This window comes from Tiliqua scincoides, chromosome 4 (genome assembly GCF_035046505.1).
Source record: "Tiliqua scincoides isolate rTilSci1 chromosome 4, rTilSci1.hap2, whole genome shotgun sequence".
NCBI lineage: Eukaryota > Metazoa > Chordata > Lepidosauria > Squamata > Scincidae > Tiliqua > Tiliqua scincoides.
In genome coordinates, this window is record NC_089824.1 from 213,605,747 (window position 1) to 213,626,210 (window position 20,464).

Consider the following 20,464-nt stretch of genomic DNA (forward strand, 5'->3'; position numbering starts at 1 on the left):
TTCCCACGGACTATGATGGAGGGGTTCCGCATGTCCCTATGGCATCTACGGTGATACTACTACCTGATATCTGCAGGTGCCAGACCAGTGAATGCTACGGGTCCGCTGTAAACGTGCTTGTCAGACAACAGACCTTCCCAAACTTGAAATTCATCCATCTGGAGTTGATAAGTCTCAGGTGACTAACTTTTACCTATGATTTGTAAATTGCCAAAATCAGGAAGTACAATTCAATGTTTATGGTGCCAACGCAGCTGTTACCATCTTGCACCCCCACCTATAGCAGATGAATACTGCATTTGACAGAACTATCCCAGTGTATGTCAAAAAGGTGCAAACCAATGATTTTCCATAAGAGATGTGTGAGTCCAGAGATCAGGGGAGCAAGTCAAAGAGATAACAAAGACTCCTGGACCTTTAATGGTTGTGCAAAGACAGATTCATGTTACCAGATTGGCATGGGGGATTGAATCTCCATTGCAAGATCCCATTAATATGTAGTTGTTGCTGCTGCTAATATTCTTATTAAGCCTTTGATGTATACAATGCTTTACAGAGTGGCCTAAGTCGAAAAACAAATCCCTTCACCAATCTAATTACATGGGACTAGAGATGCTGGTGAATGTCTCCAAGGTCTGATTCGGAGAAGAACTTGGAGGTCTCGAAAAAGCTTGCACAAATAAGCACACACCCCAGTCCTCTGTAATGACTGGGATTGTAATGACTGGCTAGAGAGTAAGAATAATGGAAGAATGGTACTTACACTGAAGAATCCAATTAAAGGAAGTGTAGACTGTTTAATGAGCATGAAGGTTGCAGATTTGGGACCTCAAGTTTCAAGATCCTTAAGATGCCCTAGGGTTTCTTCTCTAATGTTGCTGGACCTCTAACTCTTAATTTCTTTCCCTGTAAAGTTATGTTTTTTTCTTGTTTAGCTGCTTGGGCAAATGGTAGGATATTTCCGAGAAGGGTTTCATTAAAATGTTATTTTCTTCTCCTCTCTGATGACTTCTTTTCTGAATGGCTCCATCTCAGCCTGGGCTTTGCAATTTGCAGAAGGCTTTATTTATTTTTCACTTTTGCAAACAAACAATTACATTTTTGAGAGCCCTTAAAAATGTTCTCCTCGATATAAATGGGTTGCACTTTGCCTCTTGGCTGATCAAGAGTGTCACCTAATTAAACAACTTTGTGTCACTGCCATGGGCTTGGAAGGAAATGAAATGAAATAAGCAAATATAACCACAGACAATCTCATTTCCATAAACCGTAGGACACAGCAGACTTCTGTGCATTTAATATTTCCCACTTCTTTAAAGATGTTTATTACTTGCTCAAGGAACTGCAAGTTTAGGGAAGATTCACACATTACTCTGATGAAAAGGGGATAATTCTTTTGAGTCATTCAATGCCTAACCACCAAGAAGTCATCTCATGGCTGAGTTGAAAGGGGTAGGGCTATCAGGCTGAGTCAATCTATCACTCTGCCATCCCAGGGTCACCATCCCATCTTCAGGTGTTAAACTCATCAACAGCAGGAGTTGTATTCCAAATGAGAGCCATTTATCCCACAATCCCATCAGTATGTAACATTCCTCTGAAGAGAATGTTGGGGAATAAAGAACAGCTGCCAGCAGGATACTATATTTTTTCCCCCCCAAAAAACACTTCCTAGAGGTGTGTGATATGATGACGGACAACCCAATCCTACGCAGTGCTGGCACAGCAGGGCCGCCCCTGCAACTGAGCAGGCTGGAGGTCTCCTTGGGATAAGGGAATTGAGTAGTAGCAACTGTTACCCTGCACATGCTTGATCTTGTCTGATCTCGGAAGCTAAGCAGGGTCAGGCCTGGTTAGTACTTGGATGGGAGACCGCCTGGGAATACTGGGTGCTGTAGGCTTATACCATAGTCTTTCGAGACTGAAGGTTGCCAACCACAGTAGCATGTAGGGCTTTCAGGTCCAGGACAGGGACTAGGATGTGGCAGAGGCCTCCTCTGCTGCCCCCCACCTCTCTTGGACCTGAACCCCCCTCTCCCTGCCCTCCCCCTGCCCTGAAATACTTCCTCCCTGCCTCAGTACCACCCTTTCCTGCCCCCTGCCACCAGGCTCAGCATTTACCTTCCCTGGTGGCCATCAGGTGGGATGTGGAGCCTGCAGGACATCACAGGCCTTCCCACTAATGCCACTTACTTGTGCCATGTTGAAAAGCACTTTACAGTGCTTTTACTGATTCATATTTAAGGAGTAAACAAATTTGTTCAAATTTGGAGCATGGATTAACTAAGAAGGGGGGGGGTGATTACATGGTTCAGATGAAAAGTGTGATCTTCCTGGCCTTTGGATCTTTGGATCTGTGGGTTCTGCCACCAGTCACATTACTGATCTGACCTTTTGCTCTCCAGGCAGGCGCCAAGTCCATATGGTTAGGTGTATGTCCTCTGCATGCCTCAAATTAAACAGAACTAAAATATTGACCATGTAACCATGTCATAAGCAAAAGGCAGTGACATGGAAAAGACTTCCTTTTCCCTTAAACAATTTAGGATCCCTGATGCAAGACACAGTCGATGTAAGCCTTGTTTCTCATCCCAATGCAAATTACACGAGGTGGTGAATCCTCCTTGTAGGTGGGAGAAACTGCATCTCACCCTTGCACCAATCTTGAATGGTACACAATCCTGCCAACATTAAATCTGGCACTTGTTTGCAGATGGAAAGGGGCGTAAATTTGAATTCCCAGTGCTCTTTACATTTGTGATGTCTGCATTTGAAATCTTGCTTGACTGTTAACGATCACTTCATTGTTTGCGCATTACTAATTTGCTATTAGGTTTTTATGCATTTAGTGCTGTGTCGCTCATTTATGTAACTTGTTGCTGCTTGATTAGGTGTCACATTTGCCTAAGCAGTGAAAACAAAACATCTGCTTTAATTTCACTTGTTTTCACAGCACATTGAGCAAAGTCAAAGTTGGCGAAATGAATGAAGCAAACTTGAAGTTGCTTGAAGCAAATGGAACAAAACAGAAAAAAGAACGGGAGTGAATTATTCAATACCAGGGTTCTCCCAGGCTGCAGATATGCCTTTGAATACTTGTCAAAGAAAATCATATTTAAGTTTATGTAAGTACAAGGGAAATAAGCTACAAAAGTTCCAACTGCATTGGCACAGGCCTCTTCCATACCAGAAATGCCAACCGAACCTCCAGCTTATATAACTAGGAGCCCAAGCCTATGCACATCTACTAAGAAGTAAGTCCCATGATAGTCAGTGGGGCTTACTCCCAGGTAAGTATGGATAAGATTGTAACCTGAAGCTGGAAGAAGACAGCCTTATTTGCTATGCAACAAGCACCAATACTGGTTCAGTTGGGATAGGTGGCATCACTAGGGAGTGATGGAGGTGTGAACTGCACCGGGAAACCCCCCCCCCCCGGGAGGGATAACACCACTACTCACCATAATTTTTAAAATCTTGATATTTTTTAATACCATCATGTTATATATCAATTGTTGCGTAATTTCATGCAGAATGCATTGAAACAAACCATGTTGAAATATCTCTATTCTATCAAAAATTATAACCAAAAAACTAGTGGGGGGGAAGATACATCATCACAGCCACTGCCCAGGGCATTGCCCTGCCCACCTGCCCACTGCATGGGAAGACGTCCATCATAGGGGTGGCACGCTGGCCTCCTGCATCAGGTGACACAAGCCCTAGTGACATCACTGGCTGGAATAGCTGCAGTCATGAAAGCTGCCAGGCATGAAATGGGATTGGCCAAATGAGTTATGGGAATGTGGCTCTCACAAGGTGCTGATGCACCTGTTTTCTCCAGTGGTAACAGCATCAGGGTTGTTGCACGATGGGTGCACTTCAGGATCTCATGCCAACCCTGAAGGGTTTGATGAGGCTGGAGGAGTAAGGGGATTTTCAAACAGTGGAGTTGGTCCTGAAGCACTCCTTATCACAGGGGTGTGGAACGCAAGACCCAGGGCCCTTAGGTCTTTGAGAGGCCCCAGTATGGTGTACAGCACCCTTACCATTAGAGTTGCTATGGAAACTTCACCTATATGAAGCAAATTTTGGAACACTTCCTCAAGCAAAGCATCTTACGGATTACATGTGCTGGGTACACCCCCCCCCCACTTCTGGGGGCTGGGGCACCTTGCTGGGGCTGGGGCACGGGGCTGGGGCACCTTCCTTATGAGGAAAGGCTACGGCGTTTGGGCCTCTTCAGCCTAGAAAAGAGACGCCTGAGGGGGGACATGATTGAGACATACAAAATTATGCAGGGGATGGACAGAGTGGATAGGGAGATGCTCTTTACACTCTCACATAATACCAGAACCAGGGGACATCCACTAAAATTGAGTGTTGGGCGGGTTAGGACAGACAAAAGAAAATATTTCTTTACTCAGCGTGTGGTCGGTCTGTGGAACTCCTTGCCACAGGATGTGGTGCTGGCGTCTAGCCTAGACGCCTTTAAAAGGGGATTGGACAAGTTTCTGGAGGAAAAATCCATTATGGGGTACAAGCCATGATGTGTATGCGCAACCTCCTGATTTTAGAAATGGGTTATGTCAGAATGCCAGATGCAAGGGAGGGCACCAGGATGAGGTCTCTTGTTATCTAGTTTGCTCCCTGGGGCATTTGGTGAGCCACTGTGAGATACAGGAAACTGGACTAGATGGGCCTATGGCCTGATCCAGTGGGGCTGTTCTTATGCTCTTATGTTCTGTCACACCGCCACACTGTTCCATCCTCGCCTGCCTCATTCTGCCTCACTCGCTGACCTAACTTTGTCACTGGGCACTCGGTATCCTCCTGCAATGCGCAGGGCCGCTCCAGCCTTGCTGCAAACATTCTGGATGTATGCAATTCCACACGCTTTCAGAAGGCCATCTGTGACAGGCATAAAGTGCACACTGTGTAAAGGATGGAGCAGCCCTGTGCATGCAATGAGACCTGATGGGCAGGGAGGGGGGAAAGGATGGGGCCCTAGGCTATCATCAGCAAACGTTGCCCTGTTATCAAATGTTATAAATTTCTTTCTGCAGACAGCATGTATATCACAAAAAAGGAACATGATGGAAAACTATTTTCAACTGCCAATGCACAACATGTGCATTTCACACTACAAGATAGATATCTAGACCAGGGGTGCTCACACTTTTTTGGCTCGAGAGCTACTTTGAAACCCAGCAAGGCCCGGAGATCTACCAGAGTTTTTTTTACAATGTTCACGCCATCATAACATATAACATTTATGTATACAATGTATGTTGGTGTACCTTGAGCCCCACTGAGTATAACAGGATTTACTCCTGAGTAGACATGCCTAGGATTAGGCTGTGAGGCTGCAATCCTAGCCACACTTACCTGGGAGTAAGCCCCATTGAGTACAATGGGCCTTACTCCGGGCATTTCCTCCCAGAGGCACCTGAAGGGGGGGTCGGCACTCCGCGATCTACCCATTTTGCCTCGCAATCTACAGGTAGATCGCGATCCACCTATTGAGCATCCCTGATCTAGACAAACAAAATGTACCTACAGTATATCCATCTTTCTTTCAGGTCTTTACAACAGTATCCTTCAAGCACTTGAGAAGTCATAGTTCAAAATCACTAAGGAGGAAAGCTTTTTCAAAGGCAGTGCAAGTTCAGAGCAATGAAATAATTATCTGACATGTGAGATCCTTTTAAATAATACAGATATAGTGATGAAAATAGTAACGGTTTAACTAGTTCTGGGTCTCTGTAGGGAAGTCCAATGTGTGTTGAGAAGATTAACAAAAAATTCTCAGTGGGGATTTGCATATTCCTAACCACTTCACTTCATACAAATTATGGAATCAACCTGAGAGAAAGTCACTACCTTAAGTAGAGGAAAGTTGATGACTCACCAAAGGTTGCCATTGCATGTCAAAGCAACAACATAAGAGCCTGGCCCTCACATGCAGCAGATTGAGGTGGTGAAACTCTGTGGTGATAGAGTGGATTGTACCATCTTAGACCAGAGGTGGAATTCTTGAATTTTCCTCTGTATAGAAAAAAATCTCTCTGCAAGTAGAGAAGCAGCGCATTAAGGAGAATAGTGCTCACCCAGTCCTCTACCTTGTGTGCCAGTTTTCTACTTTCGGGGAATATTTTTGTGCAAGGGAGCATTCAAAACTTGGATCATCTGCCAGCCAGCTAAAGTGGTACAGACCACTCTACCACCTAAGGTTTCTACCACATCAGTGCCACCTTATATAGCAGCATGCGTAGACCAGTCTGAACAGAGGTCTGATTGGCAGTTTTACAGCCCATTCCTATCCTGGACAAGCCTACACAGTGCAGGGCTCCTGATGTAACATCTTGTTGGCCTGCTGGGGACCAGGCTAGCCAGGAGAGGTAAGTAAAGAACAATTTTCTCTGTCTCTGGCCTCTCTGTGGCCCCATATGGGCCTACTCAGGTCTACACCAGCTCTTTTGCTGAACTTAGGCCAAAGCGGGCATGCCTAGGCTGGGGGTTCCAGATGTGGCAGACTTCCCTGCTGCCGAGATCTGCTCTGTCCCACCCCCAATCAGCTCCCATCCTGACCCAATCCCTGCCCTAATCCACTCCCACCATCACCACAACTGCACCAATGGCCAGTCTACATGGAGAAAGTGGCCAGGGCTCACAGGCTGGGGTGTCGCATTGCCCCAGTTTGAAAAGCCCTGCCCTAACCCATTTCTGCCCAGCCCACAGGTGTACACACTTGATCCCTGTTGCATACATGCATCGTTGGGCAGAAATGACTTAATTATAGAAAGCACAGAGCTTCATGTGTACCAAAGTTTCATTTAGACCAAGAGTAGCCAAACTTTCCACTTTACGGCTCCTGGACTTTTAACATTTGTGTAGAAGAGGGAATTTCAGCAGGTGCAACTCATCATGTCACAAATGACAAGATGCATCTACTGAAATTTCCTCCTGTACATAATTATTAATCAACTCAACTTTGCTACCACAACCAAACCTCCCCATTCTACTTACCAAACCCTCTGATCCCCCAAACCCCCATCACCTTCCCTTAATTTACCAGGTGGGGGTTGCAGAAGGAAGGAGAGAAATCTCATCCCTTTCTCCTAGGTAAGGGAAGCAGCCCCTCAATGGTTGGTGGTGAGAGAAGAGTGTTCATGTCGGGCAGTGAGCTCCGCACGAACGCTTTGGAACCAGTGGATCAGAGCCCCACCGGACCCGCTTCCCTGCCTTTCCGCTCCCACCCCCAGTACGCCTCCTGCCATCCCTCGCCACGCCTCCCACCTCTCTTCGCCCTCCGCCAGCCTCTCCCCTCCCCCGCTTTCTTCTCTGTGGCTCGGTGGTCCGTGAGACCGCTGAGCGGCAGAGGCTGTGTGCTTGCCAGGCACTAGCCCAGAGCCAGCCAGTGCTGGGCTAGCACGGGCAGTAGCCCAGTGGTAAGCCTCGCAAATGCACCTTACGGCAACAGTTTGCAACAGTGTGCTGCAGCGGAAGGCTGGCGCACCGAGCTCAGGATTGGGCTCTGAGTACCTAACAGTTAGCCCAGGTTGGAGTGAAGTTCTCGTCTGATGTTTGATAAAAGTTCAAAGTAATGGGGGTGCCTCTTTCAATTAAGTGGCAATTCTCTTTCTCAGGCATGATTTATGGTGTATTTTGATGTCTCCTTGGATGAGATATAGGGGTAAGTCAAACAAGACTCAAAGTTTTAATTGCAGGTCTGCATTTAGGTCTGTTGTAGGCTTGGATCACCATCCTTCTCCCTCTGTAAAAGGGGATGCCCTTTCCCCCAAGTTAGAAAATGTAAAGAAAGTGAATGTAAAGAGGTGCATGTTTATTTAATTGCCAGGATGGTGTAGAAGTCTGGGAGGCTCCCTGAAAAACTTAGTGCTTTGAACCCCCTCTAGCTCTGCTACTGCCTTCTGAGCAAGTGGAGTCAATAATTTTGCTCTCCATGCGTCATGCCATTAAGAGAGACATCAAATGATTCATCCTGCAAATTTGTTGGCAAGGAAGGCAACACCGAAGTTCGCTAATAAGGAATCAAGGAGGCCATCCTTCCTTAAAGATGCGTTTTGTTAAGCAAGCAAACCATAAAACCGTCATATCTTTTATGATTGATTAATGACCTTTTTGCAAAGACCCTGCTAACAGGAACAATTGAGGGAGACTAGAGCAATTAAGGAGTTTCTGTGTAGGCAATTCACTTATCAAAATGACGGAGACAGGCGTTCGCCTGGCTCACTGGCCCCCGCACCTTAACTACTGTCAAATCAAGTCCGAACAGCACCCCGGCAGACTATTTTTGGCACATCAGCAAAATGCCACACTGAACTTTTAGTGGCAATTATAGGTATAAAATACATTGGCCTTGCTGTGATTTAAGATGAATCTCCAGCAGCATCTGTCCAGACTTCAATACCTTCCCACTTCCTTTCTATATGGTGCCTGCGAAGTGCTAGCGGTTCAGGTAATATGACCATCCCCCCCCCCCCAAGAAACTGTAGCAACACTGCAGAAGATATCACCAAGGAGATAGGGTGTGGTGTCCATAGTGCCCCTTGCTCTAAGTAAATGCAGGGTTAAGGCCCAGGTTGTAGCTGGAGGTGTGCTGCACAGCTGCAACCACTGGAGGCTAAAGTGAACCTAGAAGGATATAAACAGCACCTGGAGGAACTAGGGGGTGTGGGTTGTAGAAGGAGTGCAGGTTGGAGAGGAGACTGGATGGCTCTGGACTTCGGCTTGGCAACTCTGACTGATTGGACTGACTTACCTGGAATCTGACCTGACTATGACTCGGCTTATTGACTCTGGACTTTGGCCTGGATTCTCTGATCAATTTGACTGACTTACCTGGAATCTGTGGACTGTGCCTTTGCTCTGACTTTTGCTTGCTGCACGTGTGAGTTTAACAAGGGAAACTAATTAGCCTTAAGCGGGCATGAGGCCTAGTGAGGAGGAGCTCTGGCAAGACAAACCAAGCCCAGATTTACAGACTAAGAGAAAAGGTAATCACAATGTCACAGACATGGGCAGTCTAAGGTCCCATTCTCACAACCAAGAGATAGTGAGCCCTTTCTTCACATTCAGATCCAGTGGGAAGCCTGGAGGGACAGCTGCTAACCCAGCCTCCAGCCTTCACACATGTGAAGGAATTGTTTACAAGGTTTATGGCTGTACAACAGGATTTATGGGTTGCTATCTTGTTTGTGTGATCCAGAGACCTAGAAAATGGAGGATCCTGAGTCACATCAGCAGAAATATCACACAGAAAATTAGACATTGAAGAATAGCCAACCTTCTTCCTGACACCTAATTTTCTATTTGCAGGGATTTTGGGGCATGGGGGGTGGAGATAGATTCAATCACGGGAGCCCCCACCTACAACCTGAATGGGTACAGTCCAGAAACACATTTATCATCTCATTTGCTGTGTGTGAGAATGAAGCTTGGTAGGATGTAGTGAGCAAGTTGTAGGAAAATAAATGATCCCCTACTCAGTTCTCGCCTTTGCTAGGAACTTGCTCAAGCAAGCCTCTGTGCTCTCACCTTCAATCCCTGCCCCCCCATCAGCAACATGGGGTTCTAATAGTGGGCTACCTTACAGTACTTTTTGTAAGGATTACTCAGATAATATATGAGAAGCTCTGCCTAAATGCAACACATGATTATAAACCGGACGCCCCACAAGGCAAATTACTGATAAGCGTAACTGTTTCAAATGGGAACATTCATTGCTGAATACGTATTAACCTAAAAATAGGTGTATCTCTTTGTTCGGGACAATAAAATGAGTTGCAGAATGGGGTCGATTGAGTAGAAATTCATTGGTAAGAGTCAGCTTCTCAGCTGGCAAAGGTTGTCTTCTGTGGAGTTGTGCTTCCATATCCTTTGGTTTCCAGTCATCCTTTCTATATGTGCACCCTGTCAGCTATTAAATACAGAGCTCCTTTGTCACCCCTTGGGCCTTTTGGCGTGATCATTACGAGCACCAAAAAATGTTGGTTTCTTTTGTGAGTAATCACAGGGTCTGAGCACCTTTCCCAACAAGCACATAGGGACTGTGTGTTTTCGCAGTGCTTTGAACAATGCACGCGAGATGCAGATAAATGAAAGGGACCAAGTGCTGTGGCAATCCACACATGGTCCAATCCTGGAATGAAATGTTCCGATGGTTAAGCCAGAATTCAGGAAGAAGTGAATGGGTCAGAATGAAGTCACAGAAGAAAATGAAATTGGGGAGATCCACTTATGCCAAAAAAACAAATGAAGAACAGCTGGTGGGACTGGAGTCGGCTCTTCTTCCAATCGCATTTCGATGGTAGGCAATCTTTTTTCAAGGGAGTTAAAAAAACTTCGGAATAAGTTCAACAGAACCTCAAAGAACAGAATCGCAGGCAAGTTCTTACTGTGGGATTTATTCTACTAGCTTTAGAATAAAACATTTACAAACTTTTTTCTATATTCCCTTGAAAAAGGCTGTCTGCAATCGGGAATGAAAGTGAACTCCAGTTCTACCAACTATTATTCATTTTTGCCCTTTTTTTTTTTTTTTTGGCAATGCCAGGTGTACAGCTGCTTTTTCCTCAGAAGCACTGCTCATCTCCATTCTGCACTCAGCCACCTGTCAAACAGTCCTTGCATATACAACCCCTCTCATAGACTATTCAAGATCACAAGTGAACTGACTTGAGGCTTCTGGGAGCTACGCTTTCTACCAGAGCTGGAGAAGCTTCCCAAGCAAAGTGGGGGCTGGAGAGTCAGAGCATGGTGGCTTGATGAAATGGAGACAATCACACAACAGTGGCTTGGGAAGGCAGAGCCTGTTGCAAAATGGCAACTGGTACAAAAAAAATTGATATTTCTGGCCATTTTCACACACAGGCACACACACATGTGCAGACACCCTCTGCAGTTCAATAATCCATTCACACACCAATCAAGATGGGCTAGAATTGGGGCTTGGGGCTTCCCAGGAGTTGGGGAGAGCACAGCAGAACCATTCAAACCACCAAAACGGGGGCCGGAGGAGTCCAGAAGTAGCTTCTGTTCACTTCCAGAGCCACTGATTGCTCCAGAATGAGCTTCTGCTTACCCCATTCTAGAACACACATCCACTGACCAGGTTCTTTGGGCCTTCTCATCACTCTGCATGAACTGAGAGAGTGCAGTCCATGAACTGAGAGAGGGGTCCTGTAATTCCCTGTAGCTGCACATCTCAGCGGAAGGTCGGTAGTACTGGGCAAGTTGCCTTTCAAAGCTGCTTATACACTTCTTCATTTTATTCTCACTGAGGAACACCAGAGCAGCTTCAGAGGAACTCCAGAATTCCCTGGGACACAGCTGGAAGATGATTGCTTAAGATCAGGCTGAGCTGGGCTGAGCTTGTAACATTACCATACTTTTACAGGAGACAGCATGAGTCTCTTGACAAAACTGAAATGATTCACACAGAATGGAGCGTGCCAAAATCAGATGTTGCCCTAAGGCTGACTGGAAATTGTTACCTCCATTTTTTGAAACCATTAAAAAACAATTTTACCTCCAGATGGATGGAAAATGCAATGAACCATAAAAGGTCCCTGCAACCTTGTCACAATGACACAGACACAAATAACGAGAATATCTATTGTCCTCTTGAGATTTTTGTGGCCGACGAGCGAGATCAGCAAGAGAGGGAGAAAGTTAATCAGCTCCAGGATGTGTTTGTAACAGTAGTTTGCTCTTATCAATAGAAATGCCTATGAAGACATTTAAAAGTACTGTGGGAAGGATAGTGCAGCAATGGACTCAAACTCCAACAGGCAAATAGCATACTGATTAAAATAACAACCACCTAGACTAGGGCTCTCCAGACTACAGCCCAGGGGACAAATTCAGCCCGCTGGAAGATTTTACTCAGTCCACTGCATGGTGGTGGGGAAGCCTTAAAGTTCTGGGCTGCAGCAACCTGGTGATGACTAGGAAACCGCAGAGCTTCACACCAGGGAGACACTTCTGTGGAATATCATCCCAGAAGGCTCTGGACCTGCAAGGATTCCTTTAAGGCACTGGTTCCCAACCTGTGGTCTGTGGACCACAGATGGTCTGCAAGACCCTGGGAAGTGGTCAGCGAGGTCTCAGGGGAAAAAATGCCTTTGATCACTTCTGGCGTCTTGCTAAGCAAGCAATCTCCCACGGACCAATAAAGAGGGTGGAGACTGCCCACAGTCACAACCACTCAAGTGTCAGTTGTGGCTGTGGGTGATCCGTTCTCTGTCTTCTCTGATAGTCTGTAGGAGAACGCTTGGGAGACAGACCACCAGAGAGGGCAGACCATGTGGTCCATGACGATTCTAATTTTTACCTCAGTGGTCCACGGGCTCCTAAAGGTTGGGAAACACTGCTTTAAGGGGAACCTTTGAATAGCCTTTGAGAGATGGATTTGGGCCTTGTGCACCACCTGGGAGGTAGCCAAAGTGAGGGGGTGAGAGGGTGAAGGGGTGGGGCCGCAGCTTGTATAGCCAAACAAAAAAATTAAAATTAAACTGCGGGTAGATATTCTGACATTGTTATTTTATTTATCTTCCACTTAACAAAAAAGTTAACAAAGCTCATTGGGTAGCAAAATACCAGCAACCTGCTGATGTGTCCGCTCAGGAAGGTGGCAGTTTATGTGGGATGGCGTAGAAAGGCTAGTATTTATAAAATCATATCCTGCTGATTTCAAACAAGATCCAAGTAAAACTTTTTCATTAATTTAAATTTTTTTTATTTTATATAAAACTGATTTTTTTCGGCCCCTGAACCTGTGTATAATATAGGATGTGGCCCTCATACTGACCTAAACTGTAGGGTTTGGAGACCCCTGACCTAAACAAACCCATTTAAAAAAGGATCTGCATTTTTCTCCTTCCTAACTTTTTCTCAACTGAGTGGTGGATACAGAGGTTTGGGTTGAGTCGAACGATAGGAAACCATTAGTGTAAATCAGTCTGTGCAATCACAGACTGTCTGTTCAATCATCCTTAGGTGAGATTTTCAACAGTTGGCTGGTACATGTAGCAATGGTTGATGTGAGGTACACACAGTGGCACTAGGCCACTGCTGCTGATTGGTGACTGAAAAGAGAGAGGAAGAAGTCACAATCTGCAATGGCTAAGAAGGACACTGATGCTGAAATACACAGTGAAGCATTGCTGCACCTGTACCATCAGAGAGCTGTAAGGCTAACTAGGTCTGGGGAGTCAAATATAAGGCCCGTGGGCTGCATGCTGTCGATGGAAGCCCTTTATCCAGTTCTCGGGCACTTCCTCCACCATCTACTCTCAGCTGCTGAGCTGTGCTGAGGTGTTACTGCTGAAAAGGCAGCCGGCATGATAATTGGGCTCCCTCATAGCTTGAAAATACAATCAAGATTTGCATATTTTCTGTCATTTGCTATGAATATACTCTCTTTTAAAATGTGCCTAAAGCAAAAATAAGTTTTGGTGGGGAAAATATTAATCTCTTGTTCTGTGTGTAGACATTTATTCTACATCTTTTTTAAGGGCAGAGCCAACACCAGTGGCATAGCTAGAGGGGGTGCAAAGCACTAAGTTTTGGAGGGAGCCTCACCGCAGCGTACAAGCAGACCCTCCCCCTCCTTTTTGGAGCCATTCTGGGTGCTGGGAGCAAAATGGACTCCATTTTTCGCCTCCATTTTTCTCCCACCACCTGGAATGGCCCCAGAGGGAAGGGGGAGGGTCTGCTTGTACACTGTGGTGAGGCTCCTTCCAAAACTCAGTGCTTTGACCCCCCTCTAGCTATGCCACTGGCCAATACCATTATTTGATACAAAACAAACAAAACAAAAACCAGGCTATAATGCATTACCTCCTTACTCAAGGCTGTGGACTTTAAGAGGATTATTTTTAGAGTAAATGAGTTGTGAACGAATAATTCTTGAATGTATTTATTTTTCAATGGCTGACATCCTATACACAGTTTTCTGGGAATAATTCATTTATCTACTAAACTTCTACCCTGCTTTATCTCTCTGAAGGGCATTCAAAGCAGCTTACAACAGGAAATCACAACAGAAAGCCATAAACATTAAAAATCTACTTAAAACAAGCAAACTACTTTTTAAAAAAAGCTTTAAAAATATCAAATTAAAAGACCAATACAAAAATAATAAACTAGCAGCAATCAGAACAGTAAAAATGGGGTTAGACCCATAGAAACCGAACCTGCATAAAAATCTACAGTATCCAATATTTTTGCCCAGCCCACAGTTTTGATCCCTGTTGTGTATATGCAATGTTGGGCAGAAATGGTTTAAAAAGAGCTGGACTCAGGAGGCTGATCTAAACAGGACCTGCCAGAATACATTGGGATTTACTTCTGAGTAGACATGCATAGGACTGTGCTGTGAATCCCACTGAAAACAGCGGGACTTACTTCTGAGTAAACAAGTAGAGGATTGAGCTGAAAATCTTTTATATCCAGCTCGTCCGTCTCAATACAGAATACACAAGGCAGCTGACAACAGAGGGAGCTGGCTTTCCTTGAATCAGCCCACACTCCTGTACAACCTGTAAGCCCTGACAGCTGGGGATGTCTTTGTTTAAGGACGCCTTTGCAGCCAAGGCTGTAGGTCAGTTGATGGTTGAACCTCCCGACCTATTTACTAAAGCCAGGGAGTTTTCTTTCCTTGCTGACGCTCAGTTTGCTTTCCTGGTTGCATACAATATGAATCAAAGGAGAGGGTTTTTTCAAAATTTATAAATAAGGCATGGGCTGGACTTTGTCTGGAAATCTTGTTTAAAGTCCTGGTAACTATCCAACACCCTTTAAAATATATATCACTGCCTTTGGAGGCTTGCAACATACAATAACCAAGACTACAAGGCTAGCAATATGGAATCATAAGCAGAAGTCAGCTAACTACTTTGGAAGAAGTCACAGATTCAAGAAACCTTGTGTATGTGTGTTCCCTTTTCTTTTGTTCTGGGCTTTCTGTCTATGAACATACCATGATGTGGCCAAAATGCTCCACAGCTTATCCACACAGCTTGCTTTGATGCAGGCAGTTTAAACTAGACATCTTTTGTGGTATTGCTTCACAGTGTGTGATTAACTTCCCAGGGCAGCTCCTGACTGGCAAGCTGATGAGTGCAGAACAGGAAGCTGGTTCTCAGACCCTGCTACAGATGTTCAGTTTGGGCATGTGAATATTTCCCATGGACTGTAGCTGGTGATGCATTTTTGGGAGGGGGGTGACACCACATAAGAACAGCCCCGCTGGATCAGGCCAAGGGCCCATCTAGTCCAGCTTCCTGTATCTCACAGTGGCCCACCAAATGCCCCAGGGAGCTCACAAGACAACAGCCACAACCTGTGTCCTGGTGCCCTCCCCCACATCTGGCAATCAGAGGCAGCCAGCCTCTAAAACCAAGAGCTTGCACATACCTACTATGACTTGTAACTACTATGACTACTGGCCAAAATTGTGAAATCTTGGTATTTTCAAATAATGCCATCGTATTATATATCATTCAGTGTGGAATTTCAGGCAGAATGCAATGAAACAATGTTGAAGTATCTGCACTCTATGAAAAGTTATGGCCACATAACCAGAAATGTAAAACAAACACAACCACCTTATGTAACAAAAAGTGGATTTTCTTCACAAAATGAACAAATGAGACTGATCATTCTGAGAGCCAATAAGGGGATTAATATGGTGAGAGTCAGCTCTCATTTCCATGTATCAGAGCTAATGCCAATACTCATTTCCATGTATCAGAACTAATTCAGTTGTGTGAGTATCATCAGGTTGGCCCCTGGATTTTGTCGGTTACTAATTTTTTGGGTAAACCGTACAGTTATATATTTAAATAAATAAAGTTAAATAGGGGTTACACCAACCCTAGTGGTGCAACTGCATTTAGGTTGCATATATGATATTTAATTTATTCTATATGGTCTGCTACGGGAGGAAGTCCGTCAAGGGGGTGAAGCAATGAGCTCTTGCACTGGGTGACGTGAACTCTAGTGATGCCTCTGTCACTACATTCTGCTCCAGTCAGAATTCACATGAAATGCTGCAGGCTAGCAAGTCCTGGCTCTGTTCTGGAAAATAACTAGAGGTCCCTGGCGTTAGAAGGGGGTGATTTTTTTCACATGCAAACCCATCAATACCCCTGGTAGCTTGTGAGGTGAAGCTCCAGTATTAAGTCAGAGTTTATGTTGTTTTCCCGTCCTCTTTTGCACATGCCTGGAATTGATTGTGGAATCTACTCCAGGTTCTACGATTAAGACTGACTCCATTCCACACATGAAGTAGGACAAGATTGTTATGAAGGGGCAGAAACTCAAGGGGGCAGAATGGATGCACAGATTGCACGGGGCCTAATTTGATGTAGGGCCCAATCCTGAAATTGGCCCAATCCTGAGTAAGCTGCTTTGAATGCCCTTCAGAGAGATAAAGCCTTGCCAATGGGGCAAGTTCTGCATCTTGCAGTGGGGGGAGAGTCACAGAGGCCTCCTTAAGGGAGGAGGGAACATTTGTTCCCTTACCTTGGGGCTGCATTACAGCTGCATCAGTGCTGGAAAGTTGGCTAGGATTGGGCCTGTATTGTAGTATGTAAATTGCTTTGTGAACTACTTTGTCCAAAAACAGTATTTAAATATATTCTTAATAATTATTATGCAGTGCTTTTCTATGTAGAAAAAAAAAATATTTGCAAGTAGAAAATCAGCAAAAAAAAAAAAAAAAAAAGACAGAGGGTTTGGCTAGGATATTTCCGCCTACGTTGATTTTCTTCTGCTAGGGTGCTTTTTACATGCAGGGATCATTGATATTCCCACCTATGTTCTGAAGTGGGGCAGTCCACCACAGGACTTTACTGTCTCCTTCTGCTGCACGTATAGATCAGGTCCAACTCAGAATAAAATGTTAGAGACTTGCTCTTAAATGTATATTATTTCAAGTGCTTTACAATCTCACATTTCCCCAATCTGCACTGGCAGTGGACACAGGTAAAGTGGGAACCAAGAAGATTGTGGTTTATTTCATGCAAGAAGAAACAAATTACAAGGAAACAAATCCTAGCAGAGTTTGTTGTTGAGTCAGGGGGCATCAATGCATTCAGGAGAGAATTGGACAAGTTTTTGAACAAAGCATGGCGAGCAGGTTCAAGAGAGAAAATAGGAAAATAGAAATGAGGCAAATGTGTAAGCATGATGAACTTTGCCACCACTTCTTTTATTTCCAAGGATTTTCAAATGTGTGCTTGCATTTGTTTTTTTCCGAGAGAGGCAAAGCAAGTGAGAGCAAAGGCATATTCTTTCAACTCTGTGGCATCAAATTAAAGTCATCCTTGGGTTCTGTCATCTTCCAGACAGCTTTCTCTAAATCCAAACTTACATGCAGATGGATCAAAGGAGGACATGCACCATTGAAAGGCACCTTCTATCATCTTGACAATCAAAAGTGTTTTTTTCTAGTATGGTAGTGCTTGGGATTGTAACCCCTGAAGTCAATTAAAAAACGGTATCTTAGGAAATCTGGGGAATTTAATCCCCAAATCAAAGCACTGTATTACTAATAATTTCTGAAGCCATTTGTGACCTGATCAAGCAACATGTGTCTCTCCAGTGGGTATCAGGAGCTCCTACATGTGCAGCCTTTGGATCAAGCTATCTGAAGGAATGCCTTCCACCATATATGGCAGCCATTTTCAACCACTGTGCCATGGCACACTGGTGTGCCTGAATGGTCTGCATGTGTGCCGTGGGAGTTTGGGGGAGAGTCATTTATTAGTAGGGCCATTGGGGGATGTGAGCCACCCACCAACAGCATGGTGTGCCTTGTCGCTTGTCAAAAAACTGATGGTGTGCCTTGACAATTTGAGTACCTTGCCAGTGTGCCATGAGACGAAAAACGTTGAAAATCACTGATATATGGGCTTATGTCAATACCACTTTGCCAACCAATATTGGGCATGGGCATTGCAATTGCATAGCTCATTGGTTCCCACACTTACCTGGGTCACGGTGCCCCCATAGCCTCTTATTCCCAGCTCACCAGGGTGAGCCTCTTTTCTTATTTCACAGTATTTTTAAATACCTGTTTGAATTTGCTATTTGAAGACAGTGAAAACAGGTGAGAGCAAAGCATTTTTTTGAAACTGGGTAATATCTTGCTATTCTAGTTACAAGGTTGGGCACCAGTTGAAGAGAGGGGAAATAGATGTGGATGTAGACGGGGCAGCACATGGAGGCAGGAGTTCCAAAAGTTCCAAGAAAATGGGAGTCAAATTAAAGTAATGGTGAGGGAGATAGAGCAAAGAGGAAAAAGTTAGAGCAGCAATTTTCAATGTTCTTCTCATGGCACACTGACCTCTGTTGGTCTTCTCTATGGTCTTCACCTCTTGTGATGTCATTTCCAGTGTCTGGGAGAATCTTCCAGGTTCTGCAGCTCTGTTTCAAGGGCCACTGTTGTTGCAACAAATTGTCTGTCCCTCTTCCTCCACCAGCAGAGCCAGCAGAGGAATTTACTAACAAAGACAGTAGCCCTAGAAACAGAGCTGTATAACCTGGAAGGGTTTTTAAGAGTTGTCACTGAAAAACAGCTGTGCCCCAAACTCAACAGCTGTCCTTCAAACTCCCATGGCACACCTGCGGACATTTCGCTGCACACCCATTGAAAATGTCTGAGTTACAGCAAGCAGTCATGCTCTACTCAGCAACTAGTTATCTTGATGGTGACATGCTGATACACATTCTGATAGCGCTGGTCTGCTGGGTGCATGAACAGAGACTTGAAACTAAAGTTGAATAGAGCAGCCAAGGAGGTCCAATAGAGTGTCCGTACAAAGACAATTGCCAGCCAGGATCCCAACTGAGAAACCATCCTGAAGGGTAGGCAAGCTGAACAGGGAGGCAGGCAGGAGGCTGACGGGCAGGTGATTGGAGAGGGAAGCTGTCTGATGGTCAGGAGACCATGGAGGATCTGGCTAAGTGCTGCCCTGAGGCAATGCAAAACCAGAGTCCACTTCTCAGGCCTGACCCGGAAGCATTTACAACCAAGCCAGATCAAGAGGAATCATTTGACTGCCCAGGAGGAGGGAGCTATGCCGGAATCTGGGCAAGCAATACTGTCTCTTCTCCCTTTGCTCAACAGTCTTTTGAGGTTCCCCAGCAGGTGCACCGGTATGGAGGACAAAAAGCTACAAATCTGAGTCCTAACACTTTGCTACCATTGAGTGGGCTCCTTGCTAGTTTATCATATTGACGAAGTGTATTGTAATGCTTTATGCCACAGAAGTGACACTCCGGCATCTGCAGATTCATTATGCATTCCCTTAACTATCCATTGACTAATCAACCATCCTCTCTGAAGTTCTGTATATTGTTGATAAGGCACATTATGAAAGCAAACCAGCCAAAAGCAGGAGGATCAAACGCCCAAGTGGTGAATACTGGAGAGCTAATGTGCTGAATACCACAAACTTCAGAAGGATCATAAATTCAAAATCGGGCATTTGCTGAGCCACGTGAATACCTGAAGTGAATCTATGAATTCAAAGTGGCCAATTTGTTTCAATTTATTTCTGGTTGAGACTGTTAGGCTTGACATGTGTAATGTGACTGTGCTAACTTGCAAACAAGATTTGACCTCATGGATGTAATATAGAGCTAGATGGTCTAACTAGAACTCGATGGGTATATATTAAAATCTCTTCTGCTTCACCATGCTACCTTCCCCACCTGTCCCCTCACCTAACCATTCTCCCCCAAACCTATCTTTTCTGGCAAAGCAGTTGTGGAATACCTTAATCTTGCCATTCATTTATAGAAGGGGTCTCCAAACCCCAGCCCAGTGGCCAGATGCGACCCACGGCAAGCCTCTATCCGGTCCGCGGCCAATATCTCTGAAAGCCTCTGGCCCACTCAACTGAACATGACCAGAACTGTGCTCTGATTGTGTCTGGAGGGTGTTCTGAGGGCCAGAAAGGTTGAATGAATGAGCCCATTCATTCATTTATTCACTCTTCTAAGTTCCATCTCTAATTTATTTAAATTTTATATTTTAATTTTTTTTCCGATCCTCAACACCATGCCAGATATTTGATGCGGCCCTCTGGCCAAAACGTTTGGAGACCCCTGAGTATAGTCTGCTCACTAGGAAACTCCTATAGCTTATAATAAATGGTATTATAACTTATTCTTCTTTAATGACACCCTGTCTACTCCCCTTTCCCGAAATCCTCTTTACAGTGGCGCCACAAGGGTTTGCTTCATCTGGTGTGGGAGGCCAGCATGTCACCCCCATGATGGATCTTCTCCCATGCAGTGGGCAGGATTACACCCTGAGCGGTAGGTGTGTGATACACCATCACCCTGTCACCACTGGTTTTTTGGCTATACCTATTGATAGCATTGAGATATTTCAATGTGGTTTGTTTCATTGCATTCTGCATGA